General features: G+C 41.3%; 1 protein-coding gene across 8 annotated transcripts in view; it reads right to left on the bottom strand.

Annotated features, from left to right (window-relative positions):
- DPF3 (double PHD fingers 3) overlaps nt 1–24,033 on the bottom strand; it is a 318,642-nt gene that overhangs the window by 254,788 nt on the left and 39,821 nt on the right. The window lies entirely within an intron of this gene.

The following is a 24,033-nucleotide window of genomic DNA, read 5'->3' on the forward strand; positions in this document are numbered from 1 at the left end:
TACACCAACCTTCAACACCACATATAATAATAAGAACATTTGTATAGTGCATTTCTAAACTTAGTCCACTTGAGGGCTGCAGCCACTAGGCTGCGCTCAGTAGGCAGTAACTGTAGCAGTGTTATAGAGAGTGTTGCCCAAGGAGCACTAACCAGTACACTACCCAGCCACTATGATCTAATGTAGTTATTAGTTCAGTTATAAGTTGAAATCTAAACCTATACAGTCAGTCCAGCTGTTAGTGGCCAAGCTGGATGGCTTGTGGGATTCTATCTTTTGTAAGCTTTTCTCGAATGCAATGGTGTTATTTAAAAACTTAAAGAGTCACCGACCAACCTTTAGAGATGACTATTACACAGAAATTCATTACGAATATTGCATTCCCAAGAATGGCATAATAAGTTCAAGTTACAGTAAATGATGGAATTATTATTATTATTTGCCTTATCTTTTAACAGTTGTATTCACATATACTGCCTATATGACCTATTTGTATGTAATTATCTCAGTTCATATGACAAAATTTAATAAAAAGTAAAAGAAAGAAAAAAAAATTACTTCATGGCAAACTCCTCTGAAAGTGCAAATCTACAGGAAGGGAATTATAAGTTACTATCCAGATGGCTTATAACACCAGTAGAAATCTCTTCAATGTTCCCTGGCACAAGTGATAAATGCTGGAGGGAATGTAGGCAGAGAGACACACCCTTACACCTTTGGTAGCTCGATCTGAGAGGAAAAAAAAAACTCATATCGCTGATTTCAAAAGTGGCTATTCTACAAAATACCACTGGGAACGGACAGTCCAAGGGACCAATATCAGAAACAGTAAACGCGTTTCTCCTAAATGCTAAACAGTGATAAACCAGCATTAAGGCTGTTTCACACCAAAAAGCGCTTTGTGCTTAGCGATTTTATAGCCATTTTTGAAAAGCAATTTTGAAACCATTTTCCCAGAGATTTTGCTTTTCTATACTTTTCACAGAAGCTCAATTGCTGCAAAAAAAAAACAAAAAAAAAAAAAAACACAACAACAAAACACTCGTATAAAATGGCCCATTTGATTATATTAACAAAGTGCTTTTCAAAATGCTCGAGATCAGCAAATCACAGAAAAGCATTTTTGGTGTGAAACAGCCCTAAAAGCCTAACATTGTATACAAAATTTGAAAAAGTAGTGTTGATAGAAGAAATGACACACTCATTTCAGAGTTGATACAAAATGTTTTATATGACATAGGCAACATGGCTGACACTGAAAATACTTCAGAGTATAAACAAGTAGCAAAAGAATAACATACAAATGAGATGACAGGCACTGAAATAGGATGCCTGGCAATAAGATAGTGGAGACCAGAGTAAATCAGAGGATAGCCCCACTCTCCTTCACCCATTAAACATGTTTGATTAACCCTCTAAATGCCTATGTTAGTTTAAAAATGTTATGGTAGGGAAAGAAGCAGACTATGAGATAACAAAATAAAAAAAATCATAAATGATGATAAAGGTACTGTAGATGCTATGGGGAGTTATGCCCTTGCACGAATGATAAAAACCCATCCACAAACTACTGTAGAACAACATAAAGATAAAGGAGCGCTCTTGCTTGTTTGAGAATCACCGAATACAGAGATCACCTAGTGGTGTCCTATATGCACATCTTTCTGGAAAAGTTTTTTACTTTGAAAAATGAAAATCTTGACATATTCTGTTTATAGTCAAAGATATCCAATCTAAGCCCCAGTCTCAGAATTCAAAAGAATGTTTAACAAGAATGTGACTTTACGTTGTTACCATTAGAGGTTATAGTACAGTATATTGCTCATTTCTTTATGCTTAGTTACAGATAACCCAGCAAGCTCTTGGTGAACCAGAACTCCTAGGAGTGTGTAAGAGGCTACAAAGGACCAAAAAGCCCTCTTGCTAAAATGTAATGCAAAACAGTTTGCCTTCTAAAAACAGAAGGTATTAGCGATTATTCAGGTTGGAGTGAGCATATGAGGTCTCCCACAATGCATCACTGCTGAATATGTAAATCATTCCTTTGTTATCTCTGTAAGAATTATGCTTAAGAACCTTGACTACTGTGTAATCAGACATCATTGGCAGGCTGGACGGTTCTCGTTTGTTTGGTATATAGCTGAAGTGACTGATAATGGAAAGAGTAACTCTTTATGATCATCGATCTATGCTGTAAAATAGGCAGCTTTCCTTAAAGAGGAGCTGTCAGGCATACTATGCCAGATAAAAAAACGGCATATATAAGTAGATAAATACTAGCTCTACTTACATAACATGTGTATTGCACGGTCCAAGTGTTGATTTCAGTGAACTTTATAAAATAAAAAAAGGTAAAATGGAGAGAATTCTGTTCGCTGGCAGGGGCCATCTTTGCTCCCTCCAGCTGAAGCCAATGGTGAGGTCATTTCCTCCCTTACTCCCCCCACCTCCCCACACCAATAGCGAGCGTTGATTGTATATGCAGGGAATGCCTAAGGAAATGGTAGCAGGGACGGGGGTCCCCATGGATGCGATGTGGTGGTGGCAGCTACTGCCCTCATGAATCGGAGAAGATGCCTGTCGGGCTGGAGTGTGGGGAGGGGGCAGAGATGGACAGTCATAGGAGGCATCCAATGAGAGTAAAAGGAGAGTGACACAGGCTGCAGCCAATCAGGCTGAACTAGCCGTGTCTGTGCAGAAACTCCGCCCCCCGCCCCAGCCTGCACTGCAACTTCTCTTTTGCGGCTGATTACTGGTTGCGCACTAAGGAGCTTGGGACATGAGGATTCATCTCTGCAATAAAAAAGTAAGATTGATCTTAAAGTTATGCATTGCCTTTTTAGCATTCCTTTTATACGATCAACAGATAGAAATCCCCGCCCGCTTCAATCGCCTTCGGCGATCTCCGATCAGGAAATCCCGTTCAAAGAACGGGATTTCCTGGAGGGCTTCCCCCGTCCTCATGGCGACGGGGCGGGATGACGTCACCGACGTCGGCACGTCATTGGGAGTCCCAAACCACCCCTCAGCGCTGCCTGGCACTGATTGGCCAGGCAGCGCACGGGGTCTGGGGGGGGGGGGGCACGCGGCGCGACAGATAGCGCGATCGAGCGCGGGGCGGCGGTGATCGGTGTGCTGACGCAGCTAGCAAATTGCTAGCTGCGTGCAGCAAAAAAAAATTAAACAAATCGGCCCAGCAGGGCCGGAGAAAACCTCCTGCGCGGCTTACCCCGAAGTATTTCGGCGTTACCGCCAAGGAGGTTAAAGCCAAGCTCTAGATGAAAGTTTTGAATAGTGTAGACAGGAATCAGAATCCCTTTTTTGTCATTTTATTGCTGCGTCCCATTGGGAGATTTTCCCTCACTTTTTTGCCAGAGTAAGTGAAGCATATTATATAATAAAGGTTAATATACATTTTAGTCAAAATAGAAACAAGGCTGGACTCAGGTTTCATGCTCCTGTAAACTTTCCTGACCCTCTGGATTCAAACCACTTCTTCCTCCCCTTGACTCCCCTACTATAAACTAATTCTTTTTCCTTTAGCAAATGACTAATTGGCCTTTAAATAAGTGATAATCTGCTGGTTTATAGCCAATGCCTCAGTTTACCGAATGATGTTGAATACTGCTGTGATGAACAGCACTATTCCTTTCTAAGCTCACTGATCCATGTTGGGTTGGATGTGTTATGTGATGTGACTGGGCAATGTGAAGGTGGGAGAGTATTCTGCCACAATTAATGGCCAGGGCTTGAAAGAAAGATAGCCCCTTGACTGAAATCAACCTGCAATTGATGATTGTAGACTTTATGGCTCTTTAATATGGGCAACTGAAGGCAGTAAATTCACCACCTGTCAACTGTTCTCTTGCACCCACTGGGTACTTAGTACTCGGTACCGATGGTGGACAGGCAGAACCCCCATGGAGTCACATCTGAGCGCAGCTGCAGCCATGCTCAGACATGACATGAAGCGGCATGTTCTTTACCACCGGCTAACGCCACCACAGGTCAAGCACTGACACGCGTGGTGAAACACTGCTGCATTCTAATTGCAGCTGAATGGTGCGTGTGGGCGTCAGATGGGATACTGAACCACCCAACCAACGCACAGTTTAACCTCCCGTCTGAAAGAAGCCTATTAGCCCATAGACTTGTACAGTATTTACCACTTTTGAAATGGCCAAGCTACATTTTATCGTGTTAAAGTTTGTTTGTAAAGAAGTACCCAAATGTTGCTGGCTACTATTTGACCCAGACATTAGGACCTTATACATGGCTCAGATAAACCTCTTTGCTGTGCCATTTAGAGGTCGACTAGGAAAAAGATGTAAAAGATCACTATGCACCCATGTGCATGTGGTTCAAATGCCCTTCCACAACAGACTAAAGGCAGCCATACCCTGGTTGATTACCACCAGATCGACCAACAGATAGATCCCTCTCTGATCAAATCTAATCAGAAAGGGATCTAATGGCTGCCCATACACTCCACACAAATTTTGAATCGATTTCAGCATTAGATCGATTCACAATCTGTGGAGCTGCTGCTGCCTTGTCACTCCTACACCCCCCCCCCCCCCCCCCCCCCCAGCAACAATACATTACCTGTTCCCCTGGCGCAAATCCCCGGGTCTGTGCTGTTCTCTGGCTGGCCTCCATCTTCTCTGCACTTCCTGTCAGAAGGGGAAGTTTAAACAGAAAAGGGCGCTCTACTCTTTGAACTGCCCCTTCTCACAGGACGTGACAGGTTGCGCAGAGAAGATGATGAAGGCCAGCCAAAGAACGTAAAACATGGACTGGGGACTCACGCCAGCGGGATAGGTGAGATTATTGCTGCGTCGGTCGTTGCCAAATCGAATGCCGTTTATGACGCGCTCCCGATCCGCCGGCGATCGAATGAAATTTTCCACCTGGACAGGTCAACAGAATCAATCGATTTCAGATGGAAATCGGTCAATTGGCGCGCGTTGTCGATTTCACAGCAGATTCGATCACAGTGTCTAACGGTGGGAAATCGAGGTAGTGTATGGGCACCTTAAGGCAAATATATAAGGTAATTTTGACAAAACCCTGCAACCCACTATCATTTTGAAACAAAACATTATAGAATCCAAGGTAACGTTTACAAAAAAAAAAAAAAAAAAATCCAACCACAAACAGTCAGTTTTGTAGAGGAAGTGTAACCTTTATGAAATACTATCACGCACCAGCGCTGATCAGGTCAAGTACGATAGACACTTCCCACCACAGTGAACAATTGACAATTTGAAGGCTTATAACTGTTTTGCATCGCTTGCCACGTACTATGGGGCTGAGAAGCTATAAGTTCTGTGAATGTTTCCATAAGCATATCACAACAGCTCACATAAAAAAAACTTTTATTATGACTGCTCCATCACCAATAAGTGCCTAAAAAAACAGCAATTGCTAGTCTGTGGGAATTATAATAAAACTAGGAACAGGTCCCTCAGCTATCCTGGCAACACGCACCAACTTTTTCCAGGAAGGCATTTCCATAATTATATAGGATGTATAGGTTTGAGCAATCAACCAGTGCTTTAAATTTCACCTTGTTTTGAGGATGGATGAAAATACTGAAATGATCAAATTAATGATTGAACTGTAAACTTCATATGAACCTTTAGATCTCCTTAATTTCGAACTCCTATGTAGGTAGCAATTTGTACAGTGCTTACACCAAGTCAATAAAACATAATTTGCTCTTTTCTTGATTTCGACTGCTACAGCAAATAATTATATTTCCATCTATTTTTAAAAATTACAGACCAGTAAAATCCACGCATACATATACACACAAAGACTCAAGGTGGCCATACACAATACAATCAAATCAATCTATTTTCCCATTTAAAAAAAAAATAGAATTGATTGTATACAAAAATTGAAAAAAAAAATCAAGAAAAAAAACCAAAAAAAACAAAAACAAAAAAAACTGATCCGAGGTGTTGGAAAAAGCAGATGGTACAAACATAAAAACTAATTTTTATTCGATCGGAAAAATCGATCATAAGTTAGAAGAACGCAATCCGTTACAACACAGATGTGAACAATTGTATGGGTAGGAAGTTGACATGCAGACATTTTCTGCACTGCAACTGATGCAGTGTGCATGCAACCTAAAGGTGCGTACACACATGCGACTATAGTCGTTTGTAACGATCGTTCCCCGATCTTTACCAATGACGATCGTTACAAAAAACGAACCAACGACTATTAAGGCAAACGACGAACGAGTCAAATCGCTACAAAACAAAGTTCTGTCTTGGCGGATTTTTACCACCGACGATCGTTAGCAAAAGTGGTACATCGTTGGAAACGATCGTTCGTACCAGGCTGGACATGCGCATTTCACTTTTTCTCCAAGGAACTTTACAATTTTATGCGCAGGCGCAATAAGTGCTTTTACGATGTAAACGTTACACACTTTTTACAACTAACTTTACTTCGGTCGTTCTTTCGTCAATTGAAAGATCGTTCGTCGTTGACAACGAACGATCGTTGTCGCATGTGTGTACGTAGCATAACACATGATGTGTGTTCGTATCGATTACAACAGGTGCATTGCAACCACTTGCTAGTGTGCAAAGTATAATCTATGCAGTATAATGACACTGCTTACAAACACATTCTTTTAAAAACACTCTGATACATGTGGAAATGTAAGAGTTAAAATGAAAATATAGTCAATGTGACCGAGGAGAAACCTCCATACTTAGTGGTACAATGACAAGGTCACCAGGAACAGGGAGAGGGGAATTTCACCTATGGAGATGAAGATGGCAATAAAACATTTCTTTAACATGTAAGGATGAGAAAAACAGGCTGTTTGTCATATATGGTCTCCATAAACAAAAACTTTCTTCCTTTCCTGTCACACTGACAGGGTCTTTAAGAACAGGTAGGATGGCTACATTTCCCTTACAAGGCTAACGGCAATAAAAAAATTACAAATGTTCTAACCTTTGTCCTCCCTATTAAAAATAAATAAGAGTGATGTCCCATCATTCAAGACTAGGTTACATATTCCCAACTTTTAAATTCAGTTTACTGGCCCTTTAACCCACAAAGGAGGACTATTTCTTATAAATCAAACAGTACAAAGTCCAGAAGTGTACAAAATGACGCAGGGCATAAAATCATGGCTGAATTCTGCTCCTTGTCCTTTGATGCAGGAGGAAGTTAGATGAGCCATGTGTGTTTAAGGAAGGTGCAGATAAGGGCCTAGAAAGCATGAGTACACTTTGGCTGCAGAATTTCTTTAATAAAACAGAGGGAAGAAAAATCCAGCAATTTTAGAACCCCTAAGGTTAGTGATTGCGCGATGTGATTTTTGCAAATTCGTTCATGCTTAATTGCTCTGAAAAATGCTACATGTAGAAAGATTTCCTCTTTTTTATAAAAAAATAACTGCTGTGACAACAACTTCATAGGGCAGACACTACCCTAATGCTTTTCAGATCACCGGCAATCACATTACAATCGCCCCCCATTGTGAACTATCCCTAACAATTTATGAGAAAGCTTTGGTCGCGCAAGGTATAAAAGGGGTTAAACAAGGTTTTTCTACTTTTTTATGAATTTGACTAGGACATTTTCTGCAAGGGTTTTATATTCTTCAGATTAGACAATATATCTTCAGATTAGACTACTTCTGTACCAGCAGTCTCTGCCCCCTTAAGGACCAGAGACTGCTGGTACTGCAAAACACAGCTTACAGATGAATCGCCGCAGGTCCCTCCCTTTGTTTTTTCTTTGATGGCAGAGCGCAGTCAGCTGGTCAGGAGCCACTCATTGGTTCCTGACACTGTCCATCAATGTAAGCCAATGGAGTCAGCTCCTGACCTGCTCACGCAGCTCTGCCATCATATAGACGACAGTGCAAGTGAGTTGCGGCAATGGGGGAGCAGCACGATCAGCTGCACAGCCATAAGCAGGACATAGATTTCAACCATGCTGGTCTGGAAATGGTTTAAGTCTACACATAGATTGATTTCTATAGCAAATAGATGTAAAACCAATGTTTTTTTAGTATTTCCAATGCAGCCATAAAACACAAGAGGAGCTAAAAGAATGGTCTGTGAAGACAATCAAAATGGGGAACTGGAATTGATATAAACTATTGATACGACGACCAGAGCAACATATCCTTCCAAGTGCTAGTCTAGGGAGCACTATTCTACACCAGTTGTCAGACATTACTTGAAGACCAGAAAAAATCTGTGAGGAGAAAAAGTTTGTTAGATACTAACTTAAAGAAGTGGGAAGTCTCTGGATTCTCCAGAGCCTTCCTAAATTTGCGATCTCACCGCTGCTGGCCTGGACCCTCTTCACCTCTATTAGTGAACAAGCATGACAATACTGCGTATGTGCAGGTATCATCAGTGCATGGCCAGTAGCATAAAGCTGCTCATGCATTGAGGAAAAGGCAGTGCACGAGCGGTTGTGTGTTACTGGGCATGTGTGGACCGTACAGTTGCATAATACAGTAATAATCACACACAAATGGGAGTGTGCCTAAAAACACAAACTCTGAGGAATGCTGCACTGGAGCGGTGGGCCACAGAATGACTGTGGGAGCCTCCGTAGTAACTAGAGGCTTTTCCCTCTACTAAGTTAGTATTAGTAGTTTTATGCTGGAGGTTGGGTGGATACAGAAAATAACCAGAGATGGTCAATCAGATGACAATTATTCGGCCTGCATGTAAATTTAATACAAACTGTGCAAAGCACGTCCCTTTTAAAAATATACATTTCACTCCATTGCAACTTTTATAAATATAGGTATATGAAAAGATGGAGAACAATGAACTAAGCCATCACTAGGGTAAAATGATTTGACAGTCCGAAACTCTTGCCAACGCATCCAAGGCCGCCTGCTAAGTGCTCCGCAGCAGCAGCCAATTTGGCTAAGAGCCATCTAGCATGTGTACAAGGCTTTATCCTTGGTAGTGTTGCTGTTCAAATCCGGGTTTCCATACTTGGAAACCCAGATAAAGGCTGTCCAAAGCACTTCAGCACTGTTACTTGCTGAAAGGCATGGATCTGCGTTCCACATCATGCTTCACGTGACTGATGCTTCCTCCTTCAGTCTTGGAAAGAGGAGGCATCAGTCACGTTAAGCGCGAGATGGAACGCAGCTCCGGGACTCTCCCCAATGAATGGTGCTAAAGTGCTTTTGGACGGCATTATCCAGGTTTGCAAATAAGGAAACCCGGATTTGAACTGCCACACTAATCCTTGGTGAACACAGAGTCATCTATTTCAGATGACAAGCGGAGATCATTGTAGAGCAAGCTAAATATGCTAGTATAATCTCGTTATAGTGAACTCCAAGGGACCGGAAAAAGTGGTTTACTTTATCAGAAGTTTACTATATCAGAAATAGTCCTATAAATGTCCCGGCATGCCGAGGCACATTCTCTGCAACTCTGTCCTTCCATTGGAGGTACAGTACAAGCACTTGCACATTTGGTGGACTACAAGGTTAAGTATACTTTAGGGCTGCATAGCCAGGCTGGACAAATAGCTGGTACAGTATCCAGGGCTCCTTAAAAATTGCAGCCGTCACTGAATAGAGGCAGCCACTAGCTTCCTGTGAGTGGCTCCGATAACTTGCAGCACTAGCCTGAAGAGAGAAGCAGACCATGGGTTTCACACCAACATGTGACGCATGCGCTGCCCACTGTTTACTATATCCAGAGTCAGCATCATGTAGGGTCCAAAAAACATGTTTAACCCATTCAGGTTCCGTCGTTTTCACGTGAGAAATGTTCACCTCCCATTCATTAGCCTATAACTTTATCACTACTTATCACAATGCACTGATCTATATCTTTTTTTTTCTGCCACCAATTAGGCTTTCTTTGGGGGGTACATTTTGCTAAGAGCCACTTTACTGTAAATGCATTTTAACAGGAAGAAGAAGAAAAAACGGAAAAAATTCATTATTTCTCAGTTTTCAGCCATTATAGTTTTAAAATAATACATGCCTCCATAATTAAAACTCACGTATTGTATTTGCCCATATGTCCCGGTTATTACGCCGTTAAAATTATGTCCCTATCACAATGTATGGCGACAATATTTTATTTGGAAATAAAGGTGCATTTTTTCCGTTTTGCGTCTATCACTATTTACAAGTTTAAAATAAAAAAAAATATAGAAATATTTCATCTTTACATTGATATTTAAAAAGTTTAGACCCTTAGGTAAATATTTACATGTTTGTTTTTTTTATTGTAATGGTTTTTTTTTTTTATAGTAAACATTTTATTTGGGTAGTTTTGGGAGGGTGGGAGGTAAACAATAGATTTATAATGTAAATGTGTGTTAATTTTATTTTTTATTTTTTTTTTACAGGTGTAGTATTACTTTTTGGCCACAAGATGGCCATGAGTTTGTTTACATGACGTCACTCTAAGCATAACATACGCTTACAGTGACGCATCGGGAAGGGAACGGCCAGAAAAGGCGCAGCTTCCGAGAGAAGCTGTCGCTTTTTCAGCGGGGGAGAGGAATCAATGATCGGGCACCATAGCCCGATACATTGATTCCCTGGCTACCGAATCCGCGGCCGGGAGTGCGCGTGCACGCGCGCGATCGGCCGCGGTAGCGCGCATGGTTCCTGGACGTAGAAACTACGTCCAGGAACCAAAATAGGTTAATATAACAGAAGTTTAATTATATCCAGGTTTACTATACCAGGCGTTGTTCCCATAGAATTATAATGGAGATTAACCAGGACCTGGAAAGGTAGTTTACTAAACCCAAGTTTATTATAACGAGATTATACTGTATTCGTTATACATTACCTGTGTATAGATAGAAGCTCCCATGCAGGTGAAAAAGAAAAGCAGACAGCAGAAATCGGATATGGAGCAGAAGTAACAGTGTAAACACATTATGGTAAGCCTGTCTACTACTACTAGATGCAGACAGTGCTGCATTTATGTGAAAGTCTGCATCAAGTGAAGGATTGCTTTAACCTTGTTCAGCCAGCTAAATCACAAATGGTCATCCTGCTGGCAGGTTCTTTGCACGAGAAAGTACATTATGTAATTTCCTGTACTTGCCGAGCAATCTGGAGAGTTTAACTGATAATCAGAGAGCTCTCTGATAGGACAGTTATGCAACAAAGCAGAGTTAGAACTGCTTTGTGTGCAAGCCACCAAACAGCTAGTAATGAAGGAGCTTAAAAACGAACAATTTACTAAGTACAAAAAGTACATAAACGATATAACTATTAAAGTGGACCCAAATTAAAAATACAAGATTTCAGAAATAAAATCTATTTTCTAAATTATAATAATAAATAGCAGCCTTTTTTCAGCTGCATGATGACAAATATAAAATATTTTACATTTATTGGAGGAACCCCTCCCTTCCTTTCAAATTGCCGGGATTTTTTCCGGCAAACTGGTGGAGTAGATGGTGTCCGGCAATGGAGGAATTGCTAATGGCGGCCCATGTATAAGCCTAGTTATGCAAAGAGGAGGGTGAAAAGCAAGCACTGAAATGCTCATAGGCTTGAAGGAGTGTTTATCTTTGTATGTGTCAGAGTGGTGCAACTAAATATTTTTAATTAAAAAAAATGTTTGGTTTGGGTCCGCTTTAAGGATCATTTTGAAACAAGCAGTAATTTAGGTGTTCAGACTGAAATCACCCACAGGTTCCTTGAAATCTGAGGGACAACATTTTCGGCACTGAGACAGCTCATCCATTTTTGAATGCTAGATGTCCCTGCTTATGGCTGGATATCGGCATTCCTAGGACATTCCTAGGACTTACAAAAATGTAGGTTAAGAAAAAAACCTAAGTGCTTAACCTCCCTGGCGGTAACCCCGTGTGTGACACGGGGTAAGCCGCCGGAGGGTGCCGCTCAGGCCCTGCTGGGCCGATTTTCATAATTTTTTTTTTGCTGGACGCAGCTAGCACTTTGCTAGCTGCGCCAGCACTCTGATCGCCGCCGGCCCCCGCCCGATCGCCGCTATTTGCTGCGGCGCGCGCCCCCCCCCCCCCCCCCAGACCCCAGCGCTGCCTGGCCAATCAGTGCCAGGCAGCGCCGAGGGGTGGCCCGGGACTCCCAATGACGTCCCGACGTCAGTGACGTCGGTGACGTCATCCCGCCCCGTCGCCATGGCGACGGGGGAAGCCCTCCAGGAAATCCCGTTCTATGAACGGGATTTCCTGATCGGAGATCGCCGAAGGCGATCGAAGCGGGCGGGGGGATGCCGCTCAGCAGCGGCTATCATGTAGCGAGCCCTCGGCTCGCTACATGATTAAAAAAAAACATTTTTTTTTAAAAACTGCTGCGCTCCCTCCTGGCGGTATTTTTCATACCGCCAAGGAGGTTAAAGGATATCCCAGCTGAAAAAACAAAACGTTAAGCTTTGCGTACCTAGATCTTCTTCCAGTCCCTAGAAGTCTATCTGGTCCAGCACTGCAGTTCCGCTGCCCTTCGGGGTTAACTTTTTCTTTTCAGCTCAAATATCCTTTAAACCACGATAGGGCTGGTGCACACCAAGAGCGGTTCTGAGCGTTTTTTTTAAACTCTTGCGGGAGGAAAACCGCTTGGCTAATGTATTGCAATCGGATGGTGCACACCAGAGGTTGTTTTTTTTTCCCCAAAACTCGGGTCCTGCAGCATTTTTGCTGATTTCTGAGGCGATTCTGCCTCAATGTTAAGTATAGGAAAGTGGAAAACCGCTCTGAAAAACGCTAGATTGGAGCGGTTTTCCAAGCGTTTTTGTTGCAGTAGCTGTACTGTAACAAAGTAGAAAAACACTAGGCATGTTTAGAAAATTGCTCTAAAACGTGCCTGAAATCCCTCTGAAAAACCTCTTCAAAAACTGCTAGTGTTTGCAGATCCGCTAGTGGTTTTTGGTGTGCACTGGTCCATACAGGGATAAAGCTCTGGTATTCATAGATCAATATAATGGGCGCACATTGACAAACTGGATGGCACTCTCCTACTCTCAACTCTATGGATCCAGGTTCAAGTCTGGCCCAGGATAACATCTCCATGGAAATGTGTGTTCTCCGCGTTTGCGAGGGTCTCCTCCAGGCACTCTGGCTTTCCCCGCACCCCAAAAAATGTATTAGTAAGTTATTTTGCTCCACTCCATACCCAAAACACTGCCCTTAGTCTAAGATCAGGACACTGAACTATAACTGTGGTAGAGATTAAATTATGAGCTCCTCTGATGGGCAGTTGGTGACATGTCTGTAATCTGTACATACCTACAGAAGAGGTCAGGGCTGTATCAATCCACAACAATAATAGTAACAGGTGTACAATATAAAAACTAAAGATTGTAAATAAGAACTGCTAATCTAGCAGTAAAGTACCTCAAATAAATCACAGCACAGGAATGTTTACTGCATGGCTCTGTGCTATGAAGTGTGCCATGCTACGTGGAGATTTTGTTATGGCCCACCTCACATAGGGAAAGGGTGAACTGCTTTCCACTGTCATCTCAAACACCCCACGCACCACTGACAGCGATCTCATTACATTCAGCTAAGGTGGGAGTCAGCCATGAGCCAGAAAGAATGGCAGCTATCCATGGCTCAATAGCTGTGCATTATTAATGGTTCTGCTTTATTATTCCTTCATCTATTTAACCCATTTTGTGCTAGACACCTAACCAATATATGCAACGGGAGACGGACTGTACGGTTAACATTGCATAAAGCCTCTAGGTAAATTAACATACATATTACACACTGGGTAGCCCGTTATCCTCTGGGTTGGATTACATCTCCACAGGAAATAATGCCTCAGATAGCCTTACCGATGGTAATGTTTTATTGTTTTCTGAAGCCAAAAATACTCAATTGGGAGATCATGCATATATTACTACAACTGTGCAAGTGAGTTAACACAAAAATAGAAACTTCTGGCTACATACAAAAATCACTGCAAACACTAATACTGTATAGTAAAAGAAGAATAGTCACTGTGACCGACATTACAGTGAGAATGTGTAGAGCTGAGAGTTTTCCCAGAGCTACTTTAGTATTGGCACAATCACTCGGAGTCTCCTTGGGGCTTGAAATGACATATAAATTGCATTTTCAAGAAGTAACTGCATTTCATTATCACTGGGTAAGATATCCAACCCTTACAAATATAGTTTAAAACCAAACTAAACCTAAAGTTTAGGCTTACTTTAATTAATGAAGATGGGCAAAGGAGTGTGGGCAAGGGTTTGCAAAAGTACGAAATACTCCCCTTTTTGTTCATAATACAAATGCGATATAAAGGTGCTTCCAGTTAGTGGTAGCAGCCCCATGAACGTTTGGGGGGGGGGGGGGGTTGAGGGAGGTCTCGCCAAGACTTTTTCTTCCTCCACCACGCCGAATACCTATCCCACTAGTGGGTAGTCTTCCCAAATCATCTTCTAGTCCTCCATTGCTGCCTGAAGCCTCTTCTTTTTGTGGCAGCACTTCTGTTGTGTGTGAGCTTATCTGTACAGCACATGCACAAGTAAAATGCCCACAAGAACAAGGTGCTCATACATGGAGGAAAAAAAGGCCGTGCATAAACAGCTGCATTCTAGGAAGCATAGCTGGGAGAAACACATTTCGGAAGCTCCTGTCAAATATGCTTAGGTGGACCCAGCGCTTACATGGAGTACTGTGGAGTCGGTACAAAAATCATCTGCCTCCAACTCCTCAGTTTATGAAACCACAGACTGACTCCAGGTACCCAAAATTACTTTGACTCCTCAGCCCTTGTAGGGCTATGGAATGGGTAGAAAAATCTTTCAATTGCAACTCAGACTCCTCAGTTTATGAAACCACCGACTCAGACTTTTGGGTACCCAAAATTGCTCTGACTCCTCGACTCCGACTCCACAGCCCTGAAGAGGATCAGGGTAGTCTCTGGACTATCCAGGGGCTTTCCACTACTGAGATAAGTATCTGTTTTTTTATATTTTGCTACTGGTATACTTTAACACTGAAATATTCTATGAAAGAAAGCCATTTAGCCAAATAAAGCAACTAGTTCCCATTTAGTTAATCAACTGCCAGCTAATTACTTTGATGGGCAGAATTTATTTCCATTACCCGTGAAGCCGGATCCATACTGTAAGCTTTTCTGAGCACTTTGAGATTAATTAGCACTTTCTGAGCGCTTTTTAAAAAATTTCTCCCATTCACTTTAATTAAAATCGTGGTAAAAATAAAAAAAAAATCCCTGCGATCATGTACGCAAAAAATCACTGCGATTTTTACCGCAATTTTAATAAAAGTGAATGGGAGAAAAATGTAAAAAGCTCTAATCAATCACAAAGCGCTCAGAAAAGCACTTTAAGTGTGGATCCAGCCTCAGTGAATATTTTGCATGCTAACGTTTTGCTCAAAACTGTAAGATATATATTTAAAACAGCCCTGTCCTCTTCCCTTCTGTTGTATTTGAGGGCGGTCTGGATGTAGTATTTATGTTTTTGTATTCTCCATAAATGTAATGGCCTTAATTCTTCATGCATGTAATGTGTTCATGAAATACCAAGTATGTTGATTTATTATACCCAGTGTATGCCTCTGATGCATTAGACCTGTTGATCCATGACATGTATGTCTGGAATGGGTATGAACTCTTATCAGGAAGTATTCTGTAGCGGAGATTGCTTACAGAATACGCTCATATCAGTAAAATAGACTGGTCAGTGATGTGCATTGTAAGAAGTACTCTGTAAAGTGCTCCTGAAATTATGTCAGCACTACACAAAAGCACAATGATGATAAGTAGTAGGGATAAGTACTGGATCCTGCTGCTGTACTTCATCTACTAATCTGTATCTCCATTCATAGAAAAGGGGCCATTTAACTTTCAGTGTGAGCTGGCTGAAATCAAATACCCTGTAATTGTTTTCATTAGATAGTTGAATTATTCTATAAAAGCTGTTTTTATTAGTCTAGTACTCTGGTATTCGACTCACTTCTCCTAAGGCTTAATTCACACCATGCCATAAAAAGGTACTGTATCTATATTGTATGGATACACCGTATCGATACAAAGTCTATTGTAGCTCTGTAGCAGAGATGTGTCATTCATAACATATATACAGTAGCATTGCAATCAATTGCCTGGAAAAATCACGCAGGTAAAGCAATTCTTCAGTGGACTTGAATAAAGTCTATATGAACTGGCCCACAGAAAATAATTGAAGTTCTTGATCCATACATCCAGTCTGCTGCCTGATTTGTGAAAAACAAATGAAAGCCTTGTACAAATGACCAACTATGCGAACACATACTTTTAATCTTTAATAAAAAGATAATATTTTAAAAAAAGATACTTCTAGGTAAAAAAAAACCCAAAAAAAACAAGTAAGCTGGCGGCAGGTGAATGCATTCAAGTTTGCTTGGAAGCAGGAAACTAGCAATTGCTCAGGAGGGGGTAAGACCAGCTTGAAATCATCCGAGTCTTTTTCTGCATTGTTGGGCAAAAATTGCAATTGCACCAGGAGACAATTACATCACCTGATTTTACAACAACGATACATGTGTAAAGCGCTTTTGCGCATGTGCACTACGTAGTGTAAACATTTCCATAGGCTTTTATTGCCCCTTGCAGCAAAATAGGGTAACCCAACGCAGGTTTAGACTGATAGTGTAAAACACTAATATCTTTAACCATAAACCCTCAACAAGCTTGCTGATTGAAGTCTAACTAGGTTAGCTGCATGCTTGTTTCATGTGTGTGATTCAGACACTACTGCAGCCAAAGAGACCAGCAGTTCTGCCAGTCAAATGGTATTGTCTAGGGTTCTTTCACACTATACATGTTGCGTTGCAACGAGATCATAAAGGTGCTGAAAACTTGTGTCGCGCCGTAGGAGTGCGATATGAAAGCATACAATACACTAAAAGTTTATTCAAAAGTAGCAGCAAAAGACTGGCACTCGCATGCAGACCGGATTTGTAGGAAAGCACGTCGGATCCTGGAATGAAACCGTGCTCACCACCCAGGAGAAGAAATATCCGAAGTGTGGAGAAGTAAAGCAGGCCGGACACCGGTGACAATTATCCAGTATTCGTTTAAACCATCAAGGTACAAGAAGTTACATACAGTGCGATGAAAGGGCCGGCCTAAAAGCAGTTTTGCAGGTCTCCCTGCTTCCTCAGAGACCTCAGAGGAAGCAGGGAGACCTGCGAAATGGCTGTTAGGCCAGCTCTGTCATCTCACTGTATGCAACTAGTTGTACCTTGCTGAATTAAACGAATACTGGATAATTGTAAACAGTGCCCGGCCTGCTTTACTTCTCCACACTTTGGACATTAAAAGTTTGCATGCTGTGTGTTACTCCAATGGAACCCACTGCATCCAATGTTAACATACCATAGAAATACACAGTAATTGCAACACATTACGATTACATGGTGTGCTGTGACTGAATGCAATGGCTGCACAGTTTGCTCAGTAAAAGATACTTTGAATTGGGGCAATCTCAAAGAACCTATATCCACAAGTGTTGAAGACAAGGAGACAAACTTTTCAAAGCCAAAGACCTGAAAGTTGACGGCTAAAAAATGCTAACAAATCATTTACTAGAGTGACCCCGAAAGCCATCATTGGACAAAGATGTAAGATAGGGGTGGTAAATGAAGCTTGACAATTTGCTCAATACAAAGCTATTAAAAGTCGTGCTGACCCAGCAGACAAGAGCACATTTCAAAAAATGTGGCAGTAATGCATCTTTCTGAAATCATTCTTTCATTACCCCATCCACCGACAGCGACACTTGTCCTTGTCAGTCTATAACTGACAGCGAATAAATGAATCATTGTTCATTGAACTGACAATCAGGTAATCACTTATCAGAAAATGGAGCAATGTCCCTATCCGTCTCATTAATTGTCAAGTGCAAGAGTCTTTATAGGATTATTCAGGCAGTCCATGTCCTTTTCAAACTATAAATCTAATGCAAACGGGATCCAAAAGTCTCAAATATTTTGACAAACAGGAAGCTGGAGCTTATAGTAGAGGGAAATTCATTCAAAGGCATTGGTGTTTTGAAAACATCGAAACAGATTTTACAAATTTTTAAATTAATATCCCGTGATTCACAGCATAAGAAAGTACATATAACAAAAAAAAAAAAAAAAAAAGAGAAAGAGTTGTGCATGCTCCTATTAGTACTTCCAAGTCCACATTAAAAGCAAACCTGCAGTGAGGAAACTTCCTGTTTCCTCTATTATTATTATTAATTTATAAAGCGCAAACATATTCCGTGGCGATGTACAATGTAAGAAAACAAACAAGGGATACATAATGATACAGAAAATGATATACATCAAATAAAAACACAGATACAAGATACAGCACTGCTGATTACACACATTCCATGACACAAAAGGGTGAGAGCCCTGCCCTTGCGAGCTTACAATCTAAAGGAATGGGGTGGAAACAAGAGGTGGGGATGTATACAGTATATGTACAGGCAGTGCATAATTAGGTTATTTAGTGGGTGCATGGCCTAAGCTAGAGAATATGCTTGTCGGAAAAGGTGGGTTTTGAGGGAGCGTTTAAATATTTCAAAGGTGGGAGAGTGGCAGATGTGTTGTGGAAGGGCATTCCAGAGGAAGAGTGGGGCACGTGAGAAGTCTTGTACACGTGAATGTGAGGAGGTAATTGTAGAAGAGGATAGAAGAAGCTCATGTGCAGATCTGAGATTGCGGTTGGGTTGGTATCTGGAGACTAGTGAGGAGATGTAAAGGGGAGAGAGATTGTGGAGAGCTTTGTAGGTTAGGGTTAAGAGTTTGAACTGAATCCTTTCATTAATTGGTAGCCAGTGAAGAGCTTGACAGAGAGGGGGCAGCAGAGGAAGAGCGAGAGGAGAGATGAATGAGTCGAGCAGCAGAGTTCAGTACAGAATTGAGCGGTGTTAGTTGGAAGTCCACCAAGCAATATATTGCAATAGTCCAATCGAGATATAATAAGAGCATGTACTAACATTTTGGTTGTGTCATGGGAGAGAAAAGGTCGCATACGTGCTATGTTTTTCAGTTGGAAATGGCAGGAGCTGGTTAGGGAGTTAATGTGAGGAGTAAAAGAGAGAAGAATCAAATATTACCCCCAAGCACCGTGCTTTGGGAACTGATGTTATAGACGTGTTGCTAACATTTATTGTAATATCAGGCAAAGGGGTGGACAGGGATGGTGGAAAGTCTATTAGTTCAGTTTTATTCATATTAAAGTTTTAAGAAGCGAGAAGCGAGAGGACATGAAAGAGGAAATAGCGGACAGGCAGTCGGGAACCCGTGTGAGGAGGGAGTTAAGGTCTGGGGCCGAGAGGTACAATTGTGTATCGTCTGCATATAGGTGGTATTGGAAACCAAATGAGCTGATTAAGTTACCAAGACTGCATGTAGATGGAGAAGAGGAGGGGACCGAGGACAGAGCCTTGAGGTACCCCTACAGACAGAGGATGTGAAGAGAAGGCCTGACCTTCCAGAGAGGTAGGAAGATATCCAGGAGAGAGAGAGGTCCTTTATTCCTATAGAAGAAAGGATCTGTAGGAGTAGAGTGTGGTCGACAGTGTCGAACGCTGAAGACAGATCTAGAAGGAGGAGTATGGAATAATAGCCTTTGGATTTAGCTGTGAGGAGATCATTAGCTACTTTGGTGAGGGCTGTTTCTGTGGAGTGGTTTGGCCGGAAGCCAGATTGGAACTGATCAAGCAAGGAATTTGCAGATAAATACTGACTTAGTTCAGCATGAATGTGGCGTTCAAGTAATTTAGATGCAAATGGAAGAAGTGACACTGGGCGGTAGTTAGCAAGTTCGGTCTCGGTGGGGTCTAGAAATGTTTTTTTAAGTAGTGGTGTTACAACAGCTCTCTTGAGTGAGGATGGAAAAATTCCGGTGGAGAGGGATAGGTTAAACAGCGATGTTAGGGCAGGGATGAGGGATGTGGATAGCTGTGGAATGAGATGTGATGGGATAGGATCCAAAGAACAGGTGGTTAGATGGGATTTGGAGATAAGGGAAGAGAGCGAATGTTCGGAGAGTGGAGAGAAACTGGAAAGAGAGGAGTCAACAAGAGGAGTGGAGATGGAGTTTGATGTCTGCGTGGAAAACACACTACGGATTTTTGCAATTTTATCTGTGAAGTATGTTGCAAATACTTGCAAGGAGGAGGAGGGGGTGGTCGGAGAAGGGAGTTGAAAGTACTGAACAGGCACTTTGGATTGTGCAAGTGGGAGGATATGAGGGAGGAGAAGTATGATTGTTTTGCAGAAGAGAGCGGTTTTAAACTTGTTCAACTCTTTTTTGTAAGTAATGAAATCCTAATTAGTATTAGTTTTTCTCCAACACCGTTCAGCTACCCTAGAGCACCCCTTTAACTGTTTAGTAGCTTTGGTCAGCCAGGGTTGGCGACTGGCACGGTGTGGGCGGACATTGGTGAGGGGTGCGGTTTCATCCATGACTTGCGTGATTGAGCAGTGATAGTGTGCAGCTGCTGAGTCAGGGTCAGTGAATGGTTGTGTGAGGAGAGGTGCCAAGGCATCAGAGACAGATTGATTGTCTATGTTGCGGTAGTTCCTGCGTGTATATGAGCGTGCTTGAGGCAGGGTGGTAGGAAGAGAGGAGGAGAGAGAGAAGTTTAGTAAGTTATGATCAGAGAGCAGGAGAGGAGTATTAGTGAAATCAGTGATAGAACAGAGACGAGTGAATATGAGGTCAAGTGTATGACCATTAGAGTGAGTTGGAGCAGTGGACCACTGAGACAGGCCGTAGGAGGAAGTAAGTGACAGAAGTTTAGTGGCGGCAGAATTGTTGGTGTCAGCATGAATGTTAGTCGCCCATAATGATGGTAGGGATAGCGGAGGACAGGAACTGGAGGAGCCATGCAGAGAAGTGATCTAGGAAGAAGGAAGCAGGGCCAGGAGGGCGGTAGATTAAGGAAGCAGGGCCAGGAGGGCGGTAGATTATTGCGATCTGGAGGTTAGAGGGAGGTGCTGGCCACCGTTCCTGTGCTGCACCCGCCTAAACGTACTCAATTTACTAGCGCCTCTGTAGTTTTCGGGAAGCATTAGGAAGTACTCATGTCCAAGACACATGCGAGTCCAGGCTTGTGCATACACAGTACAGATGTGCTTGTCTTCAGAAGTAGTCTGAGAAGCGAGATCTTCCGAAGGCTTCCTGAAGACTACTTAAGCACTTTTCAACTTAGTTGTTTTCTATTTCTTAATAAGGGGTGCGGGAGGACACGGGAGCGGTGGAGACATGGTGAACAGCAGGAAGACAGGGTTAGTGGAGGAAACACATGGGGGACAGAAGCGGTCACATGGGGGTTCGGAGGAGATATATGGGGGAATCAGAGGAAACACATGAGGGGAGAACATCTACAAGATGCTCCTGGACCATGGACGCACCAGGTTTAGTATATTTTATTCCCTGGCGTTTGCCCTCTAAACCTAGGTTAGTCTTATAGTCCGGAGCATTATATATGACCAAAAATATGATACCTAAGATAAGCACAGAGGTATGCTCAATCTGGATCCACATACCGTACTTCTGCGCATTGTCCATATCCGTCCCCTATACCTCTCAGTCCCTCTAAATCACTCATTGAAAAAAAAAAAAAAAAAAAAAAACCATGTAAAAGCAAAGAAGAAGAAAGGTCTAGAAAGAAAAAAAAAAATTAGTCCCCATAAGTCTATACCTTTTAGTTTTTTCACATTGTGGTCCTATCCATTAGTTATGGAAACATTATCTTGATTGATGGCAACCTCCTTTTGTCTTGTTTTTTAGCCTCTCCTTTCACCCTCACACTCCCACCTCTTCTCCGCCCCATTTACTCCAAATTAATGGGAGTGGAATGGACAACACACAGGAGCATGTGGATCCAGCATTAACAAACCACTGCGCTTGCCTCAAGTACCTTTGCCTCAGGTCAGACATACTTTAACCAGTTCAGCCTTCAGTCGTTTTCACTTTATGCATCCGAGCAATGTTCACCTCCCATTCATTAGCCTATAACTTTATCACTACTTATCACAATGAACTGATCTATATCTTGTTTTTTCTGCCACCAATTAGGCTTTCTTTGGGGGGTACATTTTGCCAAGAGCTACCTTACTGTAAATGCATTTTAACAGTAAGTATAAGAAAAAAAATGAAAAAATTTGTCAGTTTTCGGCCATTATAGTTTTAAAATAATACATGCCTCCATAATTAAAACCCACGTGTTGTATTTGCCCATATGTCCCGGTTATTTCACCGTTTAAATTATGTCCCTATCACAATGTATGGCGACAATATTTTATTTATAAATAAAAGAGCATTTTTCCCGTTTTGCATCCATCACTATTTACAAGCTTATAAAAAAAAAAAGAGAGAAATATTTCATCTTTACATAGATATTTAAAAAAAGTTTAGACCCTTAGGTAAATATTTGTGGTTTTTTTTTTTTTTAATCGTAATGTTTTTTTTTGTTTTTTTTTATTAAACATTTTATGTGGGCATTTTTGGGAGGGTGGGATATAAATAGTGGTTTATTTGGGGAAATATTTGTGTATTGCAATGTTTTTTTACCTTTACTTGTAGTTTTACTTTTTGGCCACAAGATGGCAATCTTGAGTTTGTTTACATGACGTCACTCTAAGCGTACAATGTACGCTTGAGTGACATAGCTTCAGAAAAAGCGTAGCTTCCGAGAAAAGCTGTCGCTTTTTCAGCGGGGGAGAGGAATCAGTGATCGGGCACCATAGCCCGATACATTGATTCCTGGGCTACCGAATCCGCGGCCGGGAGTGTGCGTGCACGCGCGTGATCGGGCACGGGAGTGCGCGGACGCGCACATGGCCTCCTGGACGTAGGTACTACGTCCTGGAGGCATAAATGGTTAAGGCCTGTACATCATGCAAAGTCAAATTTATTTTGAGAGTCTGTAAACATTGCAATCAAATTTAAGAAGAATCCTGAGATATGGCATCTTTAAAGATGTGCTTTCTCAGTGAGGATGCTATTTTTTTTTTTTTTTATAGGGAATAGTTTTGTGCCTAATTAGATTGGAATCTTCTTGAAAAACACGAGATTTGTAATTTGAGGAGGTGTGCATTTCCAAAGCATATAACCTTGGATTAAATAAAGTTGTGTGTTCTACTTGTCTTAAATATCTTTCTAGTTATGAAATATCTATGCAAGTCAGGAAGGTCAAACCCACAATGTTCCCCGCCCCAAGGACAGTTTCAATAAAATAAGTATTGCCATTTTGTCTCAGAGGAAATAGGAGATTCAGTTTTGTTTAATAAAGTTTGACTAATGTAAACTGGAATTATATAAAATTAGTCTATAATTTGAGAGCAGATAAACATCATAGGGATGGATCTGGCCCATCAGCTTAAAAATTTTAGATTTTTTTCTATTAAAATATATACTCATTCCTAAGAAGGATCTTTACAAAATTAGCTCTCTAGTTAAGGTCAGATAGATCAAGAAATTGAATTTTATATGAGTTACCTTTGAATGACACAGAGATAACAATTACCTTCCATTTGCCAAATGGAATGTTAATAATCATAACTTGAAACCTTTTCATAATGCACTATTAATTTGAAAACTCATGAAATTAATTGTTGTAAGAATTTGATGAAGTTAAATATTTGGTTTACAAAACAAGAAAAAGCCATTAGTACATGTTGCAGTTTTGTAAAATTTGTCTTGACCTTGAATACACAATATATGAATATTGCATCATATGGATTAAAGAAGCGGTTAGAACAGTCAAGTCCAGTGCCACCAGAGATACTGACTGAGCTTGAAGTCATATTAAAAAAATTGAATTTTGCAGATGATTGTGGGTCCATAAATGCAAGTTAATAAATTTCCTAGGAAATACAAATTTATTAAGGGTAAAATTAAAATTTCAGTATCTTGGTATATTAGCGTACACTCAATTTTTTTTTCTCCCAGTTAATCGGATTTAATGTTTTAAGGGTATTATGCCTGACTTAGCTAAATTGTTTTTCATGAAAAAAATAGAAGTTTCCAAT

This window comes from Hyperolius riggenbachi, chromosome 9, assembly GCF_040937935.1.
Source record: "Hyperolius riggenbachi isolate aHypRig1 chromosome 9, aHypRig1.pri, whole genome shotgun sequence".
NCBI lineage: Eukaryota > Metazoa > Chordata > Amphibia > Anura > Hyperoliidae > Hyperolius > Hyperolius riggenbachi.